At 42.8% G+C, this 14,328-nt stretch overlaps 1 protein-coding gene and 1 pseudogene across 4 annotated transcripts in view; one reads left to right on the top strand and one right to left on the bottom strand.

Moving 5' to 3' along the window:
- INTS9 (integrator complex subunit 9) overlaps window positions 1-14,328 on the top strand; it is a 79,561-nt gene that overhangs the window by 20,040 nt on the left and 45,193 nt on the right. The window lies entirely within an intron of this gene.
- LOC307055132 (forkhead box protein N3-like) lies at window positions 11,237-13,326 on the bottom strand (annotated as a pseudogene). The gene has a single exon. The product of its transcript is annotated as a forkhead box protein N3-like (transcript).

The following is a 14,328-nucleotide window of genomic DNA, read 5'->3' as shown; positions in this document are numbered from 1 at the left end:
TTTGTTTTCTTTCCCTGTGGAACACGTACACCTTGGCTTCCCTCACTTCCTCCTTTTAAATCTATACCCTTAAATATTCTGCCACAAATAATTTTGGCACACCAGAAATGATGTTCAAAGGTCACTGTTTCCTGAATCCCAAACCCTGGGCTAAGTCTTAAGGAAGTCCAAGTCCTTATTTTGCCTTTTTTTTTTTCTGTGGCCTTGGGCAGAGTCCTTGGCAGTTTTCTTTGCTTCCCATTCTTCGTAAAATACAAGATAACTGGCTCACCAAAAAAAGGGCCATCGTGTATTAGGGAAAACGGTGAATTGAACTTGAAGAAGCAGAGGCCTAGGGAGGGGGCCAGAAAGTTTATTTCTTAAGGTGCTTAGGAAACCGCCCTTTTTAACAAAGGTGCTAGTTGAAATGAAACCTTGAACTGGCTGTCTCGCCACCAGGTGGGCAAAAATCAGAAGCCGTTGAGAGCTAACTTGGTAGAGGAGCAAGGAGTTGGGCCAGTCGGAGACTGTATTTCATTACTTCATGCATCCTGACCATAGCTCTGATCCTGGTCGAGCATTTTGTTTTGGCTTTTGAGTGTGAGATGAGCCATAGTTACTGACAGACACAGAGAAGAGTTTAATTATTGGAAAGATTGTGCTGAGGTGTTAGACAAACCAAGAAAGCTGCATCCTGTTTTTCTCTTGGAGAAACTCAGCATAAATATTAGAAGTGGTAGAAAAATTTGACGAGCTATTTTTTAATTGACATCAGATAAGAGAATTCTTTTGAAATATTCACCTAGAATTTAATCTTGGGCCAGAATACTAAAAGTGCTGCATTTGAACATCTATGCTGAAGGATTTACACCACTTTAAAAGTTCTCTCCAGGCTTCCCTGGTGGCGCAGTGGTTGAGAGTCCGCCTGCCGATGCAGGGGACACGGGTTCGCGCCCCGGTCCGGGAAGATCCCACATGCCGAGGAGCGGCTGGGCCCGCGAGCCATGGCCGCTGAGCCTGCGCTTCCAGAGCCTGTGCTCCGCAACAGGAGAGGCCACAACAGTGAGAGGACCGCATACTGCAAAAAAAAAAAAAAAAAAAAGTTCCCTTTGTCATGAGCTAGTTAATATCAAGTGTCCCAAGATACTGTGACATACTGTACTGAGAAGCACTGGTTTTTTTTGTTTTTGTTTGTTTGTTTGTTTTTGCTGTCTAGTACAGTGACTAAGTGGTGTGGGCTTTGTCTTCTATTTATTTATTTATTTATTCATTTGTTAATTCCTGCATTCTCCTTGTCCAGTTCCTATAAAATAGGGGTCACAAACTCAGATGCCTCCAGGGATGAGGAAGGGGTTTATAGGTAAGTACAGGAGTGAGGTGGGCTGTCAGGAATTGTGGACCAGTGACCACACCTCTCTAAAGGGGCAGCTGACACACAGCTTCAGCAGACTTTTGGCCGTATGGGAAAGTGAGCGCATCACTGCCAGATCTTCCCTTTTACTTTTCTTTTTTTAAAGAAGCTCAAGATCTGGATGTGTTAAATGTGATTTTTTTTTTCATCTTTAAAAAATGTTGGCTCTCACATTAAAGTAAAATTCTGTATGATCCAAGCAAAACACCTCCATGAGTCGGATTTGAGCCCCCAGGTTTTGACTTATACTTAAACCTTTACAGGCAGTCTCTTGGTTAAATGTCAAGAATTAATGCATCTTAGTAGCTTAAGTTACTAATAAGACCAACTGAAAAAACAATGAATTAAAATCTTTCAGATTCATTGGTTTCTGACAAATTCCTTTAAATCACAGGAAGTTAGTTTGAATTAGCATTTCATTTAGTATTAGTAGGTTTACCAAAAAAAAAAAACATTACTCTTGCTTTTTGGCAGCTGTCTGACTCCCTGCCTCAGTCGACACTGCTCCCTGAGATTTATTTAGAAGTTAGCCATCCTTCTTCCTCATTTTGACATTGTAGCTTATACTTCTTGAAAAAGAGATTTTTGAAGGGTAGGAAAAGGAGAATCCCTTACAGTATAATTTTTGAGCCTCTGACATTCCCATACACACTTCAAAATTTAGGTTTTTAATGGGAAAATGTAAAGCACAATATTCCACTGAAGATACTTACCCAGTCTCTAGTATTTTTAATATAAGGGTAGCATTTTTTGTATAAGACTAGAAATTTACAATTATAATTAAGAATAAATCATTACAGGGTATTGTCATAATCCTCTGACAAGCATTAACGAGTTATGCATTAATATATTCCTGGCTGAAATGTTATGGCAGTTTTCAGTACTCAGAGCTTAAAATGTGGGTTTATATCTTTTAGAAGACATAAAATTTTTTTAAAAAGCATATTGTACTTGAAGTTCCTCTGCTCTGACACTCCTTGGGTATTTATAGAGGAATTTATCAGGTCTAACTATGTAGTAGGAAGAAAATTAAAGCTGTGGGCTTAGAGGTCAAATAGACTGGTGTTTGAGTTCCTTCCAGATCTGCTTCTTAGCTGCAAAGTTTATTTCTTCTAGGCTCTGTTTCCTCATTTATAAAATAGGAATAATATTAGCAACTTCACAAGGTTGTTGTGAGGACTAAATGAGTAATACAAGTAAAGTCCTTAAAACAGTGCCAGGCACAGAGTAGGTGCTCAGTAAACACCAACAGCCTTTCTCCCTTTAATGATACACTTGGCTCACATAACCCCCTTTCAGTAACCAGCACACGTCTGCCTTCCACAGCCTTATTTATCTTTCAGTGCTACCTTTCCTGATGAGAGCAAAGTAGTATAGTAGAAGGAAGATTGTTTTCCTAATCCCACTGTGGCCTCTAGTTAGCAGTGTCATTCAGATTCTGGGATTCAGTCTTCTTTTCTGTAAAACAGGAGAATTGAATTAAACTATCTCTAAGTTCGCTTATGTTATAGTTTTTAAAGATGCCCTTAAGCAGGTGCTCAGAGAGTGGCAGTACTTTGATGGAGTCGTCACAGCTTTGCAGTTCTTCAGCTTTGCAGTTCCAGAAACTTAATCATTTCATTTCACTCAGAGTCGATTAGCCTCTGAAGACTGGTTTGGGCTAACTAAACTCCCAGGATACTGACTGAGAAACAAAAATCCCATTTAATTACTTTATCCTGAGATACCTGCCTAGCTCCAGAACTAGGGTGGTTCATCTGTCTAGGACTCTCTGTTCCGAGTAGCAAGTCCAGTTAAAGAGATCAAGTTATAGGTAAGAGGTTTTTGATGAGCATAAAATTAAAGCAGAGATGGTTTAGGCCCTCTCAATAATTGTTTCTATCATGCTTCGGTAGCCTAAGCAATTGCCTTTGTACTTTTGAGGGAGAAATTGATCTAAAACAAAAAAACAAGGATTATAATCTGGTTTCAGTTTAGTATTGAGACGTGCTTGATCTTCAGGCTTTACTTTTGGTAAATTCCATAAAGATCACTCTGCTAACCCATCTCCAACCCAGCCCACTCACGTGTATAGTAAGCACACTTCACTGTAATGAGAGGAAAGAAACTTTTCTGCTTCTTGTATTCTTTGTATTCTACTCTTACATTTATTTTGTTCAGTCATTCATTCATCAAACACTTAGAAAAAGCCCAACCAGGGGTTTATTTATAAGCTTTTAAGTGGTCCCTGTGGACCTAAAAGTCCTGCTCTTTTAAGAAAACACATGATGTTGTGCTGGTAGGATGGAAGAAGAGACTGGCGTGATGTCAAGCCCTGGGAAAAAAGTTTATTAAGCACTCAAGTGTGATAAGAACAAAACAAAAAAAATGAAATCTTTTAGAAAGTACTTATTAAGCATTTAGACTCTGAGAACTTGACTTTGATAAATTGGAAAGTCAGAAAAAACAGAACTAGTTCCCATTGGGTTTCCTTATCCGACTTATCCTTAATCAGCCAATAATCCTAATGGCTTTGAATGGCTCTGTAAATGCCTCTTTAATTATGGCCTCAAGCATAAGGAGAGTTTTAGGGAAAGCTGAGTTAGACAAGATGTTAGGAGATAGAAGGAAGGAATGAGGAAGTGACTAAATATCTCAAAAGAGTAAAAAAGGTGTTAGCGAAAGAAATTTGGGGGTATAAATAGGAAATTTAGAGGACTTCAGTCTCATTTGCTCATTAACTACCAAGTGCCTGGCATTCCAAGTTTTCAGGGAAATGCCCCCAAAAGTTTAAGGCATAGTGCCTGTACCCAAGGAGCTTGTTGATCAGAGATTACGTACTAAGTGGCAAGACTCACGCTGGGTTTGGCAGGTTAAGCAGGGTTTGAATGAGGGAAGAGATCGCTCCAAGATAAGAGAACACTGTGGGCAAAAACATAGCAACACGGCATGACTGAGAGGGGACTGGCTTGGTTAAAATCAGCCAGTGCACACCAGGAAGGAGAGAAAAACATTGAAAGCTAACCTTGTACAAAAGAATATTGAAAGTTTGTTCTTTTGGAAAAGCCAGCAATACATTTGACTAATTCCTAGTTTAAATCTTTTGTCTAGCTGATAGAAAACTTATCAAAATTGTTTGTGAAAACATAGTCACCAAACCTGTGTGATAAAGGAAACCTCTAAACATTTCCAAAGAGAGAAATGACAAATAATTCGTTTTAGATCTGAAAGTAGTGTAGTCCATATATAAGGTACCAGAATAAGATACCCAAAGAATTTAAGCATAGAGTGAAGAGGAGGAATTCATAGGCACTGAATATCATAGATATATAATGTTAATAATATATATTATATATACACATATGTGTGCGTGTGTGTGTGTGTGTGTAATTTCTCATTTGCTGTGGTCTTCAACAGTTTTTGAAGGAAACATTTTACCCTCAGTTTAGATATATGAAGAGAAAAAAGAGGGTAGGTAACTTATTGAATACTGCAACTAAAGCAACTAAATTAGGTATGAAGACCCAACCTTCTACAAATGTTCTGTACAATTAGAGTTTGTAAAAATGTCATTGATGAGACCCGAGCAAAGCCCAGGCTGAGTTGAGGTATTAAAACACTGCCTCTGCACTAGAACATGGCCCAGAACACTTCCTAACTTATTAGCAATTCTGGGTCTCCCTCCAGGCTGCCCTTGTCTCAGGCTCCACCGGGAGGATCCCATTCTTGGCTCACTCCCGCGGTGGCTGGCAGGATTCAGTTCCTCAGGGGTGGTGGGTAGCCGAAGCCTCCCTCGGGTCCCTGTCACATGGGCGTCTCCTCAGAGCGTCTCACCACATGACAGCTGGTTTCATCAGAGTGAACAAGAGGGCAAGGGAGAGACTGTGGACGAGCAGGAAGTCTCGGTCTTCTGTAACCTAATCTTGCAAGTGACATCTTGTCGCTTTTGTCACAGTCTCTTCACTAGAAGCAAGCCGGTTGGTGCAGCCCCCACTCAGCGGGAGGAGCCCACGCAAGGGGGTGAATATGGGAGGCAGGGAGCCTGGGGAACCCTGTCAGAAGCTGCCTGCCACCGAACCCTAAGCTGAGCAGGTCAGACTTGACACCAGAGTCATGGGGACCTGCTTGGCCTTCCTCTTCCGGCTCACCGGTCTGTGCCTCCCTGGCGTTTTTAGCACCTCGGCGCACACTTACTGGTGCCCTTCAGATAAAACAGACATATGGATCAGCAGAACAGAATAGAGAGCCCAGAAGTGAACCCACACACCTACGGCCAGTTAAAGAACGTGGGTCTAACCTAGCTGGTGTGCGACTTATTAGCTCAGCCTGGAGCCTGAGGTGTCTCAGTTGCAGGGCCTTGGCAGAGCTAAGGGCAATTAAAACAAATCCAACTGAGATGAAGGATGTGGTTGGGCTGCATTGTTACTCACCACCCTCCCCACGCTAGCCACTCCCATGACAGCCTTCCAGCTCCGGTGTAAAGTTAAGAAACACTTCTGCTCCTATCCAGCCCACAGTAAGAAGTCTTTATTTTTTGTGAGGGGCAGTCCTAGGAAGCCCAAGCCATGGGGCTCCCTGATCTGGAGGAATGTAAAGGAGGAGCTAAAGCAGGGGAGTCATATGGGTTCTTCCTTCAGCCCCTCTAGAGCAGTGCCTGGGCCGCTCAAGTTCAGAGTCATTGCTGCTCATCAGAGTAAATCACCTTGGGTGACTTCAGCACAGTCACCTGTACTGAAGTCCACTACAGTATTGTTGGAAAATGCATGTTCTGGGGCCACGATGGCTGTGTATGTTGGAGACGGTTGGAGACAGTCCTTACTCAGCATCTGTTCTGTGCCAGACGCTTACGTGCATTGTATCATTTATCCCTCACAGAACAACTCTAAAAAGGAAGTGATACTCTCCCTGTTTTACAAACGAGAAGACCGGCCCAGAGGTGAAGAGGCAGTGATGAGATTTAAATCTAGACAAGTCCGTAAATCCTCCACTTTGCCCATGATGTGCCTCTGAGAGAAACCTCTCCTTCCTCAGAGTGGGTGGCAGAGAGCTGCAGGGGTGCGGAAGGAGAGAGAAGCAGTAGCAGCGGCCCCTGCCAGTAACCTCCTCCAAAGAGGGCTTCTGTGCCACTTCCCTGGCTCCGAGACTCAGGCCATCTTCCCAAAGAGCACAAACGATGTGTACCTGGCCTAGACGAGTATCTCAAGACCTGAGAAAAGGTGACAGGTGGTCTAGATTTTAAAGCAAGAGTGTTGTCCACACAAAATATGACGAAGAGGACTGTGGAATGTTACAGGCTTGAGGGAGCCTGGCGCCGCGAGAGCTGTTTATAGCTCAGTACATAGAATGTAGGCCGAGGCAGGACCTCGATAAAGAAGGCCTTATAAAGTCATGCTGAGAGTCTTGGATTTTATCCTGAATGGAATGGTGCACTGTTAAAGTGGAAGAGGGGAGTGTGTGTATGTGTGTATATGTGTAGATTTGCATTTTCAATATATCCTTTAGGCCCTTCTGGGAGTGAAGGCAAGTCTGCAGGCAAGGATGACTCATGGCTTTCCACATCTCTTTTATTGCTTTGTACTGTTGTAAAATTTTTCCTAGACTTAATTTCCTTGTGAGCACAGGCCTTTATGTTGTACCTGTTAAATCCCTTACAGGACTTAAATGCTATGGCCGTAGTCGGGGCTAAGTAAATATTTATTGACTAAATATTGTAAAACCTAAAGCAATTCACTACACATAGGACAGATAAGTGAAATAAGAAAATCCTCAGATAAGTGAAATAAGAGAATCTTCACCTGTTTATGCAGAAGGTAAAGAGAAGAGTCAGTGATACTTTGTTGCTGGAGAAACAAAGGTGAAGAGAACTGGAACATCATGATCTGTGTGCTATTTTGGCTAAATCTCTGTTCCATGTTTATATGACCACAAACATGCAATTCGCTGGCCATACAACATTGTTACGATTTTTTTTCTTCTTCTTGCACAACTCTTTGTTTTCCCTTGAGTTAGTAATTATCTTGTCTGCTTATTTGCTTAGTTTTCTGTGTACATATTACTAATTTATCTCTAACCCCTCCCGCATTTGTCTAAGTCTCTCCTCAGTATGTTCAAACTCGATGGGTGGCCTAACAATTTTACCTTCTTGAAAAGTCATCTCCCAGAGCCTTCACTCACCCCCTGCCTGGTGTCGGCTGCTCTTGGGCCTATTGCATGGCATTCAGTTTAGGACTTTCTCCACTGTGATCCTGAAGATTTCTTTGCCCCGTTCTTCTCTTAGAAGCTCTGTTTTCTGGGCCTTTCTTTTTTTTTGTTTACGCCTTCATTTTGCAGGGCACATCCTCCAACAACTCCCTGAGAAAGAGCGCACGGGAGGTAAATTGTCTGAGACCCTGCACGTCTAAAACGTCTTCATTCTCCTCTCACGCTCTGATAGAAGTGTGAGTTAGATGTAGTTTTCTCATAGAATTTTGAAAGCATTGCTCTATTTTCTTCTGTCTTCCAGAAATGCTGTTGAAAAGTCCAATGCTATTGAGTCTAGGTCTTCGATATGTATCCTGTTTATCTCTCTGTGGACTTTTAGAATCTTCTCTTGTTCTTAAAGTTTATGATGATGATGTGTCAAACCTAAAGACAGTTTACATTCATGTGTTGAGCTTAGTGGGCCCTTTCAATCTAGAACAGTGGTGGCAACTATGGCCAAGTCTCTGTTTTATGGCCACATCTGGCCTGCCACTGTTTCTATAAATAAAGTTTTATTGGCACACAGCCAAAGATTTATTTGTCTGTTTTCTTTATAATGTAAATATTTTCCCAGAATATATCTGGTGTTAATTCTTCTGGGTCAGTATTTTCAGGTATGCAATGTGTTCTTTCAGTGTATAGTTTCTTCTTATTTCACAGTTATGGTTTTTATTATTCTGTTCCCTTGCTTGGATTTCTGTAAGGAGCTCCTGTTATCTGTATGTTGTATCTTCCTTGCCTCTCTTCAACATTTGTCATTTTTTTCAAATTCTTTTTATCTCTTTATTTCTTTTTAGTGTTGAATTTTTCCTTCCAATATTTTACTAAACAGTATTATCTGTTGTGTTTATCCACTCTTGTGTTTCTATTAGTTTAGTCTTCATCTATGAATTCTTATTAAGTTTCTAATTCTTTATTGAGTTCTGTTCCCTCATTTTTAAGCTCTCCCGATTCTTCATTTTTGTGGGTCTTTTGTGTCTTGTATAGTTTTTTAATGTTTTTAGCTTATTTTGAAATTTTGATGTTTTGTTGGGATGTTTTCATTGCCTGTATGTATCATATTTTTATTCCAAGAGCTCTCTCTTTTTTTTTTTTTAACATCTTTATTGGAGTATAATTGCTTTACTGTGGTGTGTTAGTTTCTGCTTTATAACAAAGTGAATCAGTTATACATATACATATGTTCCCATATCTCCTCCCTCTTGCGCCTCCCTCCCTCCCACCCTCCCTATCCCACCCCCCTAGGTGGTCACAAAGCACCGAGCTGATCTCCCTGTGCTATGCGGCTACTTCCCACTAGCTATCTATTTTACATTTGGTAGTGTATATACGTCCATGCCACTCTCTCACTTTGTCACAGCTTACCCTTCCCCCTCCCCATCCAAGAGCTCTTTTTATTCTCTTCATGCCTCCCCCAGTTTTTAGTAGGAGTCTCTTCTCATTTCTTAGATATACTGTCTTATTTATCTCTCCAAGGAGAATAATGACTGTTCTATTCTACCTACCTAATTCAGTTCTTCTCCCTCTTCCTCCATTTGTTTTGGCCTTTATCATTTTAGAGACTTTACTCAAATGCATGGTAATCCTGGGTTATTGGTTCATGTTTAAGAGTTAGACACACACAAAAAAAAACTGATTAGAAAGTCTGTGTGCCATAAGTAGGTCTTGTTGAATTCTAGACTTAATAGAATACGCTATAGCATAATCTGGTTCGGCAATTTCATTGTGAAACCCCTGGTGTGAGTATCTTTTCGTTGAGTTTTTTCTTTGGTGCTGATCATATTTTTCAGAGAAGCTTCTTCCAGTCTCCTACCCTGCAGGGTATAAGCCTAACTAATGGTGTTCTGATCTGAGGAGAAGAAAATTGTTACTCTCAGTATGTAAACTTTTGCTTAAGGTGGCTGCCTCTAATTGTCAATGGTTTCTCCTAGTCCGGACTCTCATTATTATTCTCTCCAGAGAACAATCTGGTGATGTGCCTGGGAAGGGAAGGGTCAGTTGCTGGGCTATATGGAATAGGTGAAGAGAATTGGAAGGTTCTATTTCTTCATCAGTTTTTTCTAGGAATTTTCTCTTTTTTTAAATATAAATTTATTTATTTATTTTTGGCTGTGTTGGGTCTTCGTTTCTGTGCCAGGGCTTTCTCCAGTTGCAGCGAGCGGGGGCCAGTCTTCATCGCGATGCGTGGGCCTCTCACTGTCACGGCCTCTCCCGTTGCGGAGCACAGGCTCCAGATGCGCAGGCGCAGTAGTTGTGGCTCACGGGCTTAGTTGCTCCGCGGCATGTGGGATCCTCCCAGACCAGGGCTCAAACCCATGTCCCCTGTACTGGCAGGCAGATTCCTAACCACTGTGCCACCAGGGAAGCCCAGGAATTTTCTTGTGTTTAGGCTCACCTTCAATCTCACTTCAAGACATACCTATTGTTTCCAATTGCTGAGCTTTTTGTGGGTTTGCAGTATAAATTAAGTCACTTGAATTGAAGTTTCCTGGGTCTGCTAAGTCAGTTATTGTTTGTATTTTTCCTTTCCACTTTCTAAAATGCTGTTGCTATTCTCTCTTCTCTCATCTCTTTGTCTGAAGTGGTGTGTGTGTGTGTGTGTGTGTGTGTGTGTGTGTGTGTGTGTGTGAAGCCCTTTACTGTTGTTCAGTGATAGTTTAGGAGACAGCACAGAGCTAACATACAGGTTCAGTTCTCCAGAAGGCCCTTCACCTGTACTGTACAGAGAATCTCAGAGAAATCACTCTTCAGGCCTATTCTTGATTGTGTTTGAGCAAATGATAACATGTTTTTCTAATGACACATTTTTGTTTGTTTGTTTTAATGGATGCTCCTGATGCTGGTCTGGAAGGCTGCAAAATGTTTTTTTTTTCTCTTTTCTATATTTACATGAAAATAATTCATGCTTCATGCTAAATACATTGTTTACCTTACAAGAACTTTATTTTTGAATAAAAAAAGTTTGTGTTTTTGTACTTCTTTTCTTTTTTTTTCTTTTTTCAAAGCAATTCCATGCATTGGGGATCAGAAATTTCTGCTGGCTACACTGGCTGAGTGTGGAAATCATTGATTTTCACAAAGATGAATCCTGACTGACATTAATTGCAAACTCCATTTTGAGGGCAGTATAGGAACTTTTTTTCCTTTCTTTTTTGCCATGTTTTACTTTAGTTTGTCCATCAATGTGCCTTTCATCTTTTAAAAATACACCACAGTGCTAATGGCATGTTCTGTAGCTTTTTGTTTTGTTTTGTTTTCACTTGGATCAAATGGTTTTGACAGACAGGAAAAGATTTGCACCACTATTTCCTTCGTTAACAGCTATTGTAATTTCTTGGAACTTGATTTTCACTTGGGCAGTTAAGAAGACAACACTTGTTTTTTGCATCAGTTTTTTTCTCTCTTTCTCTCTCGTGTGTGTGTGTGCGCGCACACACGCGTGTGTGCAGGACCAACCTTCAGGCTTATGGCTTGTGGAACCTTCTCTTAATTTAATGTAAAACAGAATTCAGTGATTAGCAACATCACTAAAAACTGACCCAGTCTCTTCTCATGAGTCACTGATACCTGTTGAATATGACGGGTCCAGTGTCCACCGCGGAAGATGCTACTAGGCTTCACAGTTAAGAAGCACAGAGGACTGGTGACCGCCCCCGCATCACACGCTTGGGGCAGTGCCAGGGGTTTTCCTGGCACAATTTGATGCCCAGTGCCACGAGCTTGGGTCTGCTCCTGGGGCACCAGGGCTCCTTCCTTCTCCTCAGTTGCTTTATGGGCATTCACTCAGCGAACCCAACTGGGTGCACATCCTGACCTTTTAAACCTAAAGGTTGGGCCTGATGAATGGTTACTTTGCACACGTGCCTTCTAAGCGCCGGATGTGTATCCCCGTGGCATTATCGTTGCCGTCCCTGTGGATTCAGCCACGGGTTTCTGACAAGCTGGAGGAAACAATGGTAATTTCAGCTTTTTCGGTTTTGTCTTCAGATAATGAAAAGCTTTTGTATAACAGCTGAGTGTCGATATGAGTTCTATGGCTTCAATCTCCTTTAAACATAATATTCTTAAGGGTCCAAAACAAAGGAGGGGGGCAAATTAAAAAAAAAAAAAGAAAACCAAACCAAAAAAAAAGAAAAAAGAAAAAAAATAATAAATTGCTGATATTGCCACAAATCATTAGAAATCTCCTGACATGCTGAAACCAGATGGCCGTAAGTTCAAAACAAATCAGTGACTTGCTTTTAACTTTTCGTGGTTTCCTTTTGTTCTTTCTGCCCCTTTGCCATCAGATTGGTGATGTTACTCAAACAGGACCGAATCCCCGCCAAGTGCAGGATCGACCCCGCCGCCTCTTTCATCTCCTCGTCATCACTCTCGGGGGGCTTTTCCATGCATCTCTTTTTGAGAGGCAGCACGTCGCTGGGGACCTTCCTTGCCTTGGCGAAGTGCTGGTGCTTCTTGTGCTGGGGCGCATAGATGCTGTCCCCCAGAGCATCCTTGGCCTCCTTCGGGCTGCATTTCCGGTCATCCTCCTCCATCTCGCTGTGGCTCTCGTGGCTCTGGAAGCTGCCCTCGCTGCCCTCCTGGCTCCCCTTGGTGGCAAACTCGTAGTGGTCATTGGCCAGGGACGAGGAGATGGAGTCGCTGGCGGGCGAGGTGCTCCTGGCCCTGAAGGACTTGGCACTGCTATAGTTGTCTTCCTCCTTGGGTCTCCACTGCCCACTGAGGAGCCACAGGACGGCTCACTCACAGTCCGCGTCCGGCAGCTGGTGAGGCCGTTCTGCACAGCTGCTGTCACTCCAGTGGGAGTGATTGGCAACAGCCGGACTCCAGGAAACAGGCCTCGGCTCCGAACCCGCGTTCCGTTCTGTATCACTCTTGGAGGAACTGCTTGTATCTCGGGGAGTATTCAAAAGCATCATGGCGCTGGCAGCATCAATGTCAGGATCTTGTAGAAAGGCTCCATTTCTCTTAAAGAAGGTGCTGTCTTGCCAGAGGGGTGGACCTGATGTGCTTTGTTATGCCTGAGGAGAGGCGGGAGGTGTGTTGAACATATTCGAGTGTGGGTGATAAGGTGTCTTTTTCAAAGCCTGAATTAGACTTTGTCTGTACTCTGGATTAGACTTTGTCTGTACTCTGGGTCTATGCACCACAGTGACCCTTTCCCGATACTCTGACCCCTCTCTTTGTCCACTTTCTTAAAACACTTATTCAAGGACAAATTATGTCTCACTGAGTTTCTCCACCCAGTAGGTGCGTTGGCAAAATACGGAAAATGTTCCAAGATCCAGTTGTAGATATCCTTTCCCGGCAGGCGCTTGGTTGGAGAGTCCTCGATGGCCATAAATATGAGGCAGCTGAAGGAGTTGGGGGGGCTTGCCGTTGGGGTTCTGCCTGGCATTGTAGGGCTTGTCCGAGTGGGCAGGGGATGGGGGCATGTCATCGTCCAGGTCCTGGACGGGGCTGACGCTCTGCAGGACCGAGTCCCCGAAGCTCTTCAGCAGGTTCTTGCTCTCGTGCAGCCACTTCAGGTTGGTCAGCTGTTCATCTTCCATGGCCCCCTCTTCTAATCGGATGCCAGGCAGAGAAAAGTCGAGGTCATCGTCTTCCTGAAGGGCCTTGGAGAAACCGCTGCCCCGGTAACACTAACTCAGCCCACTGGAGACACTAATCCCTGAGCTTTCTGGTTTCTCACTGGGAGGCATGACTGGACCCATTTACACGAAGGCTCCTGGCCGGAGCGGGGCTCGGGGGCTCAGGGGCGCCACTGCCCTTCAGCGGGAGCCGACAGACTTTCACAGGCGCCCAGCGGGCATCGCTTGGTGGACCGGCTAAGGACGCGAGGGGCGGGCTCAGGCGGCAGGGGCGCAGGGGTCGCAGCGCGGCACGGGACCTGCGGCGCGCCACGCGTCCTCCCGCCAGCCCGGCGCTCTCCCCACCCCCCCTCCCTGCAAAATATGTTTTATTTTCCACTTTCTGCCCAGCCTCAGTTGTGTTTAAGCCAGTTCTTTTCTATAGCTTTGCAGGCCCACGAGTAACATTTATTTCACTTATCTTTTGTGAACAGGGAAGACAAGGTGAGGTGTCATACAGAAATGCTCTATATTAAGATGTATATGATAAGCCCCAGAACAACCACTAAGGAAATAACTAAAAAAAAAAAAAAGTAAAAACTCATGAAAGGAATTAAGAGGCTATATCAGAAAATATTCGCTTACTGTTTTTAAAAAGTAGTAGGGGAGGAATAGAGCAACAAAAAAGATATGTGATATATAGAAAACTAAAATTAAATTGGCAGACATAAGCCAACTACATCAGTAATAACATTAAATGTGAATGGCTTAAGCAATTCAATCAAATGACAGAGATTATCACATGGGTTTAAAAAAAAAAAAAGACAAAAAAAGAAGACCCAGCTAGATGCTGGATAAACAAAATAGAGGATAGAAAAACAATAGAGAAAAATCAATGAAACCAAAAGTTGATTCTTTGAAAAGATCAACAGAATTGACAAACCTTTAGCTAGATTGACCAAGAAAAAAAGGAGAGAATACTGCAATTACTAGAGTCAGAAATGAAAGAGGGGGGAGTACCACCAACCTTACAGAAATAAAAACAATTATAGCAGATTCCTGTGAACATTCAGATATGCCAGTAAGTTGGACAGCTTAGATTAAATGGACAAATTACTTGAACAGAATCCTCTATAGGTAAGAACT

The sequence above is a fragment of the Hyperoodon ampullatus genome (genome assembly GCF_949752795.1).
Source record: "Hyperoodon ampullatus genome assembly, chromosome: 6".
Taxonomy (NCBI): Eukaryota; Metazoa; Chordata; class Mammalia; order Artiodactyla; family Ziphiidae; genus Hyperoodon; species Hyperoodon ampullatus.
This window is presented reverse-complemented; position numbering and strand designations above follow the sequence as displayed.